Here is an 11,884-nt window from a genome sequence, read left to right on the forward strand (position 1 = left end):
ATGGATAAACACAAGCAAAAAGAGAAACGATTTCTGCTTTCCATGATCAAGACAATCGATGTGAAGAGTTTTGTTTATTTTCCTGGTCAAAAAGCCACTGTCAGAGTCTATTTAAAACAAATGGGGAGATGGGAGGGGCAAATGGCCTTAAAGCAAGTGTATCACATCCAATACTTTTTAAAAAAGAGAAGGAGCCCAGGCCAGCACGTTAAAAATGAGCATTTCCAATACAATTTGTCACCCATGCATAAATCTTGCTGACATTTTCAGTCACTTTAATAGCCTTCCCATTTTATAAATCAGTATGAACTTGCACAGTTGCAAAAAGTGTGTATTTTGAACATCTCATTTGCATACTTTACCAAAAGCCAATGAGGCAGTGGAAGCAACACTGGTGATCATAATAAGTGTTTGGGAAAAGGCAGAAAGATCACTAATGGTTTGCCTTTAGGGATTTCTGTACTCCATAGGGGACGAAAATGAGAAATATTTTTCAAACAGCAGGGGTAAAGGTTTTAAAACTAGAAACACATGGAGTGATAAAAATGTTAGTGCCACAGGGCGCATAGCAGGAAAAATTTACAATGTAAAAACTGTAATTTCAGCATTAGGAAGTAATAATCGTGTTTCATCATTGTTATTAAAGCATGACCCTTAAAGTCACATAAATTAGATATAACTTTCTAGAGAAGTGTATTAATCTTCAGTGGAAAAATATTAGGAAAGTTTATTATCATATGAAGATCCGAAGAAACTGGGTTTTATTAAAAAAAATGAAGTTAAACTTGGTGGGGTTTTTAATTAATTAATTAATTTTTAAATAAATCTCCAGCATTTTGAACCAGCAGACTGGCTTGTGTTTACTCAATGCAAAGTGCAGAGACCAGCTTTGCTCTGAAAACCAACAGTTGCATGAGAGAAAACACAACCAACAATTAAATAAGGAACTGAGGAAATACAGGGAATAAATGGTTTCTATTTTATTTGACAGAGTCGTCTTGGTGTGGATGCCAAATGCATGCAAATGATTAATGAGGAACATTGTAGTTGTTGAGAAAAAATAAAAATATCACAAGAATTTCCAATGGAAGTCTTGAAATGGGACTGGTTATCCAAGGTGTGCAATTAGTGACGGGGGGAATTCCCATCCTGCTGTAAATTGCAATTTTATGTGGGCCTCAGAATTTCCTGGAAGTGCTGCTTAACACAAGCACTTCACCTGCAAGAACTTTTGGGTAAAATCATATTTCTGGAAATCTAACACCACCATGAGTGGGTGTGAAGGCCCTTTCTCCTGGCCTGGGCTGTGGGAAAACAATGCAGTGTGGTGGGACTTGGTGAACCACTGGATCCATCCAGGATTAATATAATTTCTGGCTTTTCTGGCCCCAAAATCCCAAAGTGTTTCCTGAAGTAAAGTGTTCTGGGTATGGGTTCAACACTCTCTACTAAGAAAGGAGCTGCCTGGCTGATACATACAATTTTATCTTGTAATTTCTTGGTTTCAGTTTAAAAACCTAACTGCTAGCATTGACAGACTGGTCGTGCTTTCAATGAAAATTTAATTTAAATATGGAATGGAACAGGTTGATGTTATTGATAAAGAGTTTTGACTTCCTGCAAGGCAAACAGACATGCTGGGTTTGGGATACTGGATGTGTCCTGTGTCAGAGAAAAGAGTATGTGCTTCCAGGGTGGGATCCATCCAATTCACTGCTCACTCATTAGAGAGAAATCAGAAAGAACAGAAGAGCAGAGAAAAACTCCCTTTTCATCCCTCACATTCGGTGCCCTCAGCTTTAGGACGAAGATCACAATTTCCTCTTGTTCTGTGTTTCCTTTTTGCACATTGTTCACCCGCAAGAGGGAGATGTCCAATTTGGAAGGGCAGCAATTTGTAATCTGCTGCTTGATTTGTGGGCAGCCGCTCTCCAGAGAAGAATAAAATCTTTCCCAAGTGCTCCAAACCCAGGGATGTTATGCATAAGGAGGGCAGCATTATTATCTCTCCTTACAGCTGTGTTCTGATGTGAAAATGGCTGTAGCTGTTGTTTTTCCTGCCCCTTCCTGCCAGTCCCTCAGGCAGTTTATGATGCTCATGCACAGCCAAAGATGAGGCATCGTGTGCTTTTCTCTGCAATTGGAACTAACAAGACAAACTTGCCCAAATGGGAATATTTTTTTTTTTCCGGGATGCTTTTCCTGTTTGCATGAGAGAAGATTGGAAGATTTCCATCAGTGTCATTTTCCAAAGCAGAAAAGGTCTTTTTTTTTTTTATTTTGTAAAAAAATTATCTGTTCTCTAACACCAAAAGTTTATTTTATGAGTCAATGTGTTGTAAACACCTGCAACTGCAATGGCACTGATGGAAAGAGGCTCCATCCTTTTCTCAGTGAAAAGGGAAATATTCCAGGTCTTTATCTGGAATTCTCCCTCTGCAGTTGCAGCATCATTACTTACAGTCTGCTTCTATAATAGTGATCTACAGAACAGAATTAAAATGGTAATTAAAAAATCCTTGTATATGATAGATTTATGTATATTTTAGAATTCCAGAGTAAACTGGGGGCACAGAATCCAGTGATGAACTGCAATAGTTTTAAGAATTTTTAATGACACATTCCAACAGTGTCTCTCCAGGGATGGGATTAAAATTTGGAGATCAGGAGTAGTTTTAGATTTACTTGATATTTATATATCAAGGAAATATTTATATTTCCTTGATATTTATATATCAGTCTGCATCAGTCACACTGCAGAAGAGCTGTACAATGGACACATGAAGTGTTTCTAATACAGAGTTCACTGTGGTTCTGTACCTTTTGGAGTTTAGCTCAAAAACATTTCAGTCTTTTCCTCTGGGAATTTGATAACCTCTTAAAAAACTCTGATTACATTAATTCAGATGTTAATTTGGTAAGAATTTGTGTATTTGTTTGTATCTCTTTAGTTTATTTGCAGTATACACATATTTATATAGTCTGGACTTTGTGGTTTAATAGTTGTGTTTTCCAGGAAATGAAACCTTTAAGGTCTAATCTAATATTTATAACTTGAACCATTTAAATTAATAATTTCAGATGGTACCATTTAGAAGTTGATAGAAAAATTGTGATAATTATGGTATATTTATAGGACCAGCTGTAGCAAATATAAGTTGGAGTGTAATAAAAGGAGGACAGGTTGGAAGAAAATTCAAGGAGATTATCAGACTTAAAACTTCTTTTATGTAATATTTTCATGAATGATTTTTCCAAAACAACAAAAACAAAAAAAATCTTTTTGCACACAAAATTAGGAAACACCACTGGTTCAAATTTGAGATGTACAGGAATAAATAGACACGCTGAACCAGTTCATATGAAATTAAATTTAACAGTACTGAAATGTAGCTGCTAGAGGAAAAATTTTCCAAGGAACTGGAATTTCTCAACACAGAACAACAGAGGGGAAAAAAGGATTTGATTGCACCAGAGTGTTAACAAATGATTGAGATCTACCAATACAAAACTATTATGAAAAAGATTAGACAGGAGCAGAGATATTTCCAGCAGGAAAGATAATATAATTCTACAAGGCTTTTGTAATTTATTTTTCTCTCTCTTACAGTGTTGTTGTTTAATTTTCTTGTAATTTCTTTCTTCTTTCCCTGGGTTCTGTGGGATCAGTTTCCCTTATTGCATCCATTCTTCAGCATGAATTTACTGTAAGCACACTCAGAGTGATTATAGCTTATGACATGTGGAACTTTACAGGTCCTAAAAATAAAATTAGGGATCTGAAATAACCCCTCCAATCCAGGAGTAGTTATGCAAAGACAAAGCTTTTACTCCAAGTGGAAACGTGACAGTTTCTGGATTTCTCTGTAATGTCAGGCAGATATCTCAATGTCAGAGACATGTCCTGATTTTCCCTGGATAAAAACAAACCAAACTTTTGCCCTTTTATTTTTTTTGCCTTTGGCTGCTGGAGCTGAGATGAGGGCTTGGAGCTGTTATGGGATGTGAATTCTTCCAGGGAAAGCTCCTGGGAACAGCTGGGTGCCTCCTCCAGGGAAGGGTCTCTAAAAGGGAATTTTTCCTGATTTACACAAGGATTTACACTGAGGAGATCCCAACCTGCATCTCCTGGGCAGCAGAAGTGTCTGTCACTGTCTCTGACCCAGAGAATTTGGGAGTGCTGAAAAACCCTGGGCTGCAGGTCAGGCTCTGATCTCTAGAGATCTTTTGTCAGAGGACATTTGTAGACATGGGCAGAAAGAAATTATCAAATTTTGTGTTTTTTAAATACTTCTGACCCTGTTTAAAAAACACTAAAGCAAACCAACCCACACCCCCCCAAACCACATCAAGTATGCTGAAATGTGTTCTCAAGTAAAATCCACTAATTTGGATTTGTTTTCTCACTTTTTCTCTATAAAATCTATTAATTTCTTGGTAAAACTCTCTTAAAATGAGACAGAGTAATCTTGTTTTTCCCAAGGTCAGGCAATCAGTCAGTAGTGGGCAGTCAACATCCATGGAAAACCCTACAATAACAACATTCATCCTATAAATAACAAACTGGTTCATATGCCTGATAGAAGGAAATAAATTTTGAGAGTGATTTCAGTATCAAGTGATTGAGCTGTTTATTGAATAAACCAGAAGTGAAACACGTTATTAAAAGTTATGAAAAAATAACTGTAGAAAGCCAGTCAAAACATCGTATTTTGCCATGCTACTTAAATTCAGCAGCCTTTTCCCCATGAAATATATTTTCCCCGTGAGTTTTTAAGTAAATATTTTCCTGGGAAATTATGAAGTATATAAGGAGAATCTAGTCTTGAATAAAATGCTTTTGTCTGCACAATCTTTTTTTGTGTTGGAAAGGTTGTGGTAATGGTTCCTACTGACCCCAAAATATACAAATGGTTTGGATTGTGACTAATTACCAATTTTCACAGTTTTGATACTGAAACAAATAAATATTTTTAAAATTGTTCTTCGATCTGATATAAGATTTGCACCCTTCAAATTGAAAAGTCTGTGCTTCACACGTGGCATGAGAAACAGAGAAGCTACTCGGACCCAGTGAGGATGAATCATCTCCAAATTTGTGGGTGTGCAAAACATTTGCAGCTGGGAAGAAAATAGAATGGTCAAATTCAGCTGAAATATTCACAGGTTGAATTCTCTTCTGCTCTGTGATGGTTGTCACAAGATTCAGTCATTGTCCAGGAGGAAAACAATTTCTGGTAGATGTTGGCTCAATTTTCAGCCAGCTAAACATGCAATGAACCAGTAATTATTTTTTTTCCCCTACGGGTTTTAGATAAATGACTCATATTCCATCAAAATTATGATTACTGATAGTTGAAATCACTCACTCAGACTAACATTCTGAGTCAGATCTCATATTTTTGGCAAAATATTAATTGAGGTATAAGGAAATCACATTCCAGGTGTATCAATCACCCCTCACGCTGGTGGTGTGAAGCTCAATATAGCTTTGAGGAGTAGGGTATTTTCATATGCAGAGAATATATTTGTATTAGCACAATTAAGTTTTGCAAAACTCCAGGCTGATTTTCTGTAGCAACAAGTTGTAGGTCTCACTCATTTCTACATCATGCATCAACTCCTGCTGAACTAAAGCATAACCTCTTAGAAAAATACTGTTAAATTTTATTTAAAGTCCTGAAGTGAAGGTGATGCAAATGAATTATTCCTGTGATTAATTATTAGAAAGCTGTGTTGTGTTTATGCTCTGGATTAGAGTGCAATGTTTGCAACAATCTGTTCCATTTCTCTAATAATAACTGAAATTTCAATTTTGCCACAGTTTAACCTTTGCAGGAGATAACTAAAAAGGATTTAGTTTAGTAAGTTAATTCCTGAGAGAAAAAAAATCTTCGAAAAATTTCACAAACACCTTTCTAAACCTTTCCTAGGTTTGTCACCTCCAAGCAGTAAATAGAGGGACAGAAGAGGACACATTTTCCTGCCTGATTCTTCTGAAGATGGAATAATGATGGAGGTGAACTCCCTGTACAGCAAGGTAAGACCTGGGCCAGACAAAAAGCCAAGAAAAAGTTTTGTTATCATAAAAGTATTTAATTTGAGCTTTGATATCACCTTAGTGTCTGAATACTGCTTTTTTTTGAAGTTGTAATATTCAGACTGCAGCTCTTTGTGTGTCTGAGCTGGTGCTCAAAGCACCAAAAACCAGGATGGCTGCAGAGCGCCAATTCCAGTGGCTGCTCCAGGGTGCATTTTGAAATCTGGGCAAAGAGATGGAGCTGGAAATTCAGGTGGGGGGAGCTCATTAATCAGGAGTAGCAGGACAACAGCGAGGCAAACTTTGGGCATGCTTTGGGAAGAGCAAGGAGTGTGGAGTGGGAGAGCCGGCGGCCAATGTCCTCCTGTCCCAACGGGGCTGGAATTTGGGAAGGCATGTGTGGAAGGTGCTGACAGCTGGTCTGTTCCCCAGAGAGAGTTAGCTGAAGAAGAGAAGCTGATAAGAATAGTCCTTGGCCCTGAAAGGAGTTCTACCAAGGCCGTCAACATGGAAACCGAGAAGAAGAGGTAAACGTGGGGGCCTTGCAGTTGGACGTTGGTGGAAAACAGTGGTGGAAACAGCCAATGAACATTATGTCCATTTATTGTGGCCAATGAATAGGTATAAATAGGTATAAACTTTGTAGAAAGGTATAAAAGACAGCATGCTGTTAAAATAAACAGAAAGAAGAAGCCGTCTGAAGTTCATGGTGTGTGGCAGGCGCATTCTTCTCTCTCTCAGGATTTTTTCATAGAGGAGCACAGAGGAAAGAAAGAGAAAACAATTTCTATTTCTGCTCCTTGTGGAATGTGTTTTGAGAATTGTTTACCTGGGGGGGTTGCTTGATTGGATGCTGGTGAGGTTTGTTTGAGCCTGATGGCCAATCCAACCCACCTGGACTCTGAAGGGAGGGTCACGAGTTGTGAGTTAGATATGGTAGCTGGAAAAAGTAGGCATGTTGTTTTAGTATCTATTTAAATAGTATATTAATGTATTATAATATAGTTATAATAAAGGAATCATTCAGCCTTCTGAGCTGGAGTCAGACATCAGCATTTCTTCCCACTGGGTTCACCTGCAATTACAATACATGGTGTGCTGTGGATTGCAACCATCTCAACAGGGGCAGGCATGGGCACCTGGACAGCAGCACCAGCCCTGGAGAAGGAGTGCCCTGCTGGGGAAAGAGGCAGAGGGAGAGCAGCTGGGGCTGCTGGCACAGCCAGCCACCCAGAGCTGCCCACCTGGCAGGTGAGGCTGCAGGCACGAGGCCGGGGTGATGCTAACGAGGCTGGATTGATCTGCACGGATTACAGAGCAGCACCGCAACGCTGGCGTGATCACAGAGCTGCAAAGTGGGTCCAGGGGAGCACCTTGACTTCCCCAGGAAATGAGGAGGCAGCTGTGAGTGGTTTTTTTGGCAGAAAAGTGCTCCTGCTTTTGAGAATTGTCAGCCCGGTGTTGTTCGCTCTCCTCGCTCAGCATCGCCCCACCACGAGATTTAATGGTCTGTGTTATGGAGCTGGAAGGAAACTCCTGCCTGAAAAATCACGTTACAACACCAACACTATAAATGTATTATGGAAAGGCTGCTTTGAAGGAATAGAGAAAAATGTGGGGCATTTGTTTAGTAAGTGGGAAATTCTCTCTCTCTCTCTCTCTCCCTGATATAAAATGAGATCACTGGTCAAGAAGAGTTGTACAGATTTAAAATATGTTTTTTATGAACATATGAACACTCTCTGGAGACATTTTCCCAGTAGTTTGAATGACAGTGGTGAAGTTACAGAAAGCTTAAATGACAAAGAAAATGAAGAAAAATGGAAAAGAAAGAAAAGAGGGGGAAATTTAAAAAGAAAACGGAAGCAGAAAGAGACGAGGAAATCTCTCATCCTTTTTTTACCATAATGAACAAACCCTAATCAGGACTTGCTGATAAGCTGTAAACTTCTGTATTCTGCATTTCCTTAGGCAACCACAGTTGTCCTCCATAAGGATTGTTTCAGCAAATCCTGCAGTATTTGAGGGAGAGCAGGAGGCTTCAGAAATGCCCAGAACTGCAAGCTCAGTCTTGCACTTGGTGAAGTGCAAAATGTAAAGTGATGCCTTTGGAGAAAGCAGCCTGTAATGCAAGAAGACAAATCACTGATTTGGAATTGATATGTTCCTTGTACTTGATATGCTCATTTATATGCAAGGAATTTATTTGATCCTAAATTCAGGAATTTAACCAAACAGGCAGATAATTATGTGGTCATCAAGTGAAGAAATGAGGAAAAAAAACCCCATCAAGATCCCTGTTGCAGAAAACAAGTCTATAAAATTAGGGAAAAAGTGAGGAATCGTGAAGAGGGAAAGAATATCCTAAATAAAGTCCAATTCCAAGACTTGTGTAACATTAAGGCTGTGCTTTTACAAGAAGTGAACAAACTGGAACTGGAGAGAGACAAGTCAGCATTAATGCTGAACCCTACCCTCCTAATTTCTAAAATGAATTTATTTTTATTTTTCCATGCTCACAATGCATATGCCAATGTAAATGACAGAGTATTATTAACACAAACAATATTAAGGCATTGAAATATAGAGAGATTAGATGTTATTTGGTTTTCAGCTCTGAATGAACAAAAACAATGTACAGCTCCCTCCTCCCTCACACACATTTGTTAGGCTGGTGTGTTTTGGTTCTTAGTGTGAATTCGTTTTTATTTTAGGTTTTAATTACTAGTTATATAGTGAATACATTTATACTTGTATTTAATTTATAGGAGTAAGATGTACTACTTTTTAAGAGGAGATATAAAATAATTATGAAAATGTCAAGGTCACACATCTATTCTCTTTGGGTTTTTGTATAACATGTGTTGGCTAATTTTGAGACTAATTTTCAAACCCTCAGGAAGCTTTTTAAAGCATTTCAGCTAAGCAGGAATCCCAGGGTCAAGAACAGTCTATTGGATTTGGATCTAAAAGGACTGAGGTCATAGTGCTTTCTATTTACCTTTCCTTTCCTTTCCTTTCCTTTCCTTTCCTTTCCTTTCCTTTCCTTTCCTTTCCTTTCCTTTCCTTTCCTTTCCTTTCCTTTCCTTTCCTTTCCTTTCCTTTCCTTTCCTTTCCTTTCCTTTCCTTTCCTTTCCTTTCCCTTTCCCTTTCCCTTTCCCTTTCCCTTTCCCTTTCCCTTTCCCTTTCCCTTTCCCTTTCCCTTTCCCTTTCCCTTTCTTTTCTATTGTAAAATGCTCATTTTTTATAGATAAATCAAAATTGACTAAATATTGCCTAATACAAATTAGTGCTTCACAGTGTTTGATAGACAAACAACACCCAGGATCCTACTCAAAACTGTGAGGAAACATATTTTATGTGAGTACTAATTATTATAGTGAATTGAAAGGGGCTCTACATGTAATATATAAAATTGTAAGTATAGAAAGAATTTATACTTGAAAAAACTGACTGGATCAAATATCATTATTTTGATATAATCTGTTTTATAAAAGCTGTAAATACGAGCATGAACATTATCTTGTTCAAATATGTATAATTTAAATTTTCTTCATTTTATTCCATGAAAACCCATCAGATTTTGGCAAGGCTGATCTATTGACAGGTTAATTGTTGGTGGTTTTGAAAATACATTCAAGACACATGTAAATTATTTTTTTTCAAGTTTTGTCTCTTTTATTTTTGGGTTCTGAAACTGCAAGAATGAGTATTTCATGCACTCAGAGAAGCAGAGCTACCCACCAAGTCTTATGGTCCCATCTCTAAATTCTGTGGGAAATTTCAATGATCAGAAATTTAACCAAAGAGATGAGAAGACTTGGGGTGTCACTTTCTCCACATAAATTCATTTTAAGCAGAGCAGACAGGCAGTGTGACTTAGATCATTAAATGAGAATGTTTGGAATAGTCCACAAAGTGCATTTCACTCAGGTTATTATTTTTTTTCTCTAAATACTGAGGATGCATTAAGATAATTGCAACAGAGTAATTAGGCTTTCTCCTAAAAATGACTTGTCTACAAGTGGTTTAATAGATTAAAGATTTTAAAGGGGTTGGAGAGAACCAGTTACAGTAATCAGAGAAGAAAAAGTGCTGAAGGTATCACGAAGGCTCATAATTAAACCGAAGCTTACAGCTCAATTAAACTTGAGCATCATTATGCATAAAACATCAGTGGGCATCAGGAGTCCCATAAAAAGAGATGGGATCCATGTGGAAGAGCTAAAAGGTAAGGCATGGTATGGATTGGTCCAAGACTTCTAGATAAAGTCAAGGAAAACTGGGAATAAAACTGGAGTTTTCATGTTCTCTTTTCATTTAAAAGTCCTGTGTTTTAGGTGTTTTTTTAAACCTGCAGCAGTAAAATAATGAAAATATTGTGGAATTTCTATCAGTGTAACAATGTTAGGAACAGCACATCAGTCAAAACTGCTGTGCCATAAACTCTTCGGGATATTACAGGCAAATGAAATTTGTTGCATAAAGAAAATTTCATGTGAAATTTTTTTTCACAGGAAGGCAGATTTTGGTGCTTTTTTCTAAAAAAATATCATTACAGTTTCAACTGAAAAATTAAAAATACATTGATTGTGCATGTTGTGTTTCTATAAGGGAAAATTTAAGATGGTGAGGACTGGAAGAAATACTGTGGAAATTAGAAGTTGGAGAGTATCACAGGAAGAATGAGGAGATCCTGGCATGAAAGTTTTGACCCAGATCCTATAAGATTCACTGTTATTAATAAACTATTGTATTTAGATATTCTTACCCTTTTTATTTGCAGCTCTGCGTGATTTAATATTCTTTTTTTCCTCTGTGCTGCCCTCTGGATTTGTACCTGCAGGAAACCTCCCAGCTGCCCTTGCAGAAATATGATATTAGGAATCAAATGTCATTATTTAATACAGAGAAAAAAGGAAAATCTCAAAGTGAGTGGATTGGAAGTCCAAGTGCCAGCACATTTCAGATCCAAGCACTTCCCTTACAAATACAGTAATTGTAAAATTCCCATTGTCTTCCTAGGAAGTGCTTTGTAGTGTTTGTTGGATATTATTTGTGCAAATATTTTAGTCAGGAGTTAAATTCTCTCTTAATACTGGTTTTAAAGAAGTTTCATCTGGAGGAGTTTCCAGGTACCAGATGGAGCTTGTGAGGCAAAGTGAGTTACACTAAAAATTGCAGGAGGCCTGCTGTGGTTCAGGTTTGTGTCCCTCCTGCAGCCTGACTGGATGTCCCCAGTTCTGGAATGTTCCTTGGGGGATTCTCTTTTGAGGAGCAGAGAAGGAGGCTCATAACTCCAAGCATTATCCAGAGGGGTGGGATCACAGAATCCCAGATCTGAGCATTTCTTTGACCATGTCTTAATTAGTGACTGACCGTGTGTCTTAGGCTGGAAATGGGGGTGTGTGTTCTATTTCCACCTGTAGAGCTGGGACAGTTCTCTGCTGTTCTTTGGGCAGTTTTTTCTTTGTCTCTTCCACAACCAATCCTCCCTCCAGGAGATCTCTTTTGTTCATTGGCCATTAATTATTAATTATCTTCTGTTCATAGGCCATTAATTATTAATTATCTTCTGTCCATGGCCAGTGAGTGTCCCTGCATGGCTGAGAAAAATTCCATCATCCCATGGGGAGATGCTCCGCCCAGGGGAGGAGTCAAAAATTCCTACCTGGATCCAATCTGACCTGGGAACAGCACAGCAGCCTTTGCCCCCTGCATTCCCAGAGGAGCAGCTTCCTTCCCCTGCATTCCCAGGGGAGCAGTTTCCTTCCCCCTGCATTCCCAGAGGAGCAGCTTCCTTCCCCTGCATTCCCAGAGGAGCAGCTTTCTTCCCCCTGCATT

The 11,884-nt window shown here is 38.2% G+C and overlaps 1 long non-coding RNA gene across 3 annotated transcripts in view; it reads left to right on the forward strand.

Annotated features, from left to right (window-relative positions):
• Nucleotides 1–11,621, forward strand: part of LOC146766862 (uncharacterized) — a 46,292-nt gene extending 34,671 nt beyond the window's left edge. For 2 of the 3 annotated variants that reach the window (XR_014956666.1, XR_014956664.1), the window contains exons 3-4: nucleotides 5,934–6,040; nucleotides 6,473–11,621. This is a non-coding gene — a long non-coding RNA (uncharacterized LOC146766862). The remainder of the gene's footprint in view (nucleotides 1–5,933; nucleotides 6,041–6,472) is intronic. The other variant, XR_014956665.1, reaches the window with a different exon arrangement.
• Nucleotides 11,622–11,884: the final 263 nt, after the last annotated feature.

The sequence above is a fragment of the Lonchura striata genome, chromosome 7 (assembly GCF_050655825.1).
Source record: "Lonchura striata isolate lonStrDom1 chromosome 7, ASM5065582v1, whole genome shotgun sequence".
NCBI classification, from domain to species: domain Eukaryota; kingdom Metazoa; phylum Chordata; class Aves; order Passeriformes; family Estrildidae; genus Lonchura; species Lonchura striata.